Source organism: Macadamia integrifolia, chromosome 5 (genome assembly GCF_013358625.1).
Source record: "Macadamia integrifolia cultivar HAES 741 chromosome 5, SCU_Mint_v3, whole genome shotgun sequence".
Classification (NCBI taxonomy): domain Eukaryota; kingdom Viridiplantae; phylum Streptophyta; class Magnoliopsida; order Proteales; family Proteaceae; genus Macadamia; species Macadamia integrifolia.
The window spans coordinates 17,054,430-17,055,892 of NC_056561.1; positions in this window are offsets into that span (position 1 = coordinate 17,054,430).

Sequence of the window (1,463 nt, forward strand, 5' to 3'; positions counted from 1 at the left end):
AGATGAACAGGATATCAATGAAATTAGTGTTCTTTGCGGTGTCGAGCTCGACCGCGAATATATGATTCCCTGAATTGCCAATGTTGTAGGGGTTGAACAGGCCAAGATATGGGCCTGGAAAAACACCAGGGAGGCCAACCGTGGGTGTGATGACAAATGCGATCCCATAACTGGAACAATCGGGGTACTGGGAGATGATGGCAAAGACAAAAGTTGTGGAGAAGGAGAGAGCAGCGGCACCAGCTGATGAAGATGATGAAAATGGTTCGAGGAAGTGGATTGGGGTACGATAGAAGACATGCCCCTTCTGTCGATTGGTGGCAATGGTCAGCACAAGGAGGCCATTGGAATTGATGTTGGCTATGCCGTCCAGCTGCAAGTCTGAACTTTGGAATCTATTATAGGTGAAACCAACTTCTCCTCCTTGCAAGCCTGCCCCAATTCTCGCAAGGAGTAACAAAACCATTAGCTTGAAAACGGAAAACATGGCATCCGGATTCTAGAACTCCAGGCGGACCCAGCTCCTCGTCACGTTGATTAGTTGCACTAAACTCTCCTGTTTCCACTGCTTTGCTTCCAGGCTCCAATCATAAACATGGACACATAAATGAATCAAATGACAGGCTAGCCATGGCAACCACACATTATTGATAGTATAGGATTAGCGGAATTGAAAATTTGGCTTCTACTACCTTGGGAGAGAGGTTCGGATGCCGGAGGGGGAAGAATCGCACGCCGGAGGGAAGAGAATCGGACGCCGGAGGGAAGAGAATCGAGTTGCAGGGGGTGGCGTATTGTCGTCGTCGTCGTCTTCTTCTTGTCCGGCCGAGTGGGTGAGAGGAGTGAGATGAGAGATGGGAGATGGGTTTAGAAGATGGAAATAAAAGAGAGGGCAATATTGTCCTCTCACAATAGGTGGGGGTATTTTGGGTATATTATAAAAAAACTAACCGATTTTCATTCATTTATCACGGTCGGCTAAAGGTAGGGACCGATTTAGAATTTTTTTAATTTTTAGGGGGTGGCTTTGACGTTTCGAAAAGTTCAGGGGGTGGCAATGCAATTTTCTCTAAATTTAAATATAGAATGAGATAGATTGTACCAAGATATAAGGAGAGAGAAAGAGAGAGGAGGAAAGAGTCTAAAAAAAAGATATACTTTCTATTGAGAGAGTGAGAGAAGATATTTCATACATACATATACATATATATATATATAGAGAGAGAGAGAGAGAGAGAGAGAGAGAGAGAGAGAGATTAATTTTTGCAAAAACCTAAGAGAATATTAGAAATAGAGAATATAAAAGGTGAATATTTTCTTTTTAAATTTAAATTTAAATATAGAATAAGATAGGTTGTACCAAGATAGTAGGAGAGAGAGAGAGAGAGAGAGAGAGAGAGAGAGAGAGGAGGAAGGAGTTTAAAAGAAAAAGGAGACCTAGAGAAATCGATGAGGAAACTAAT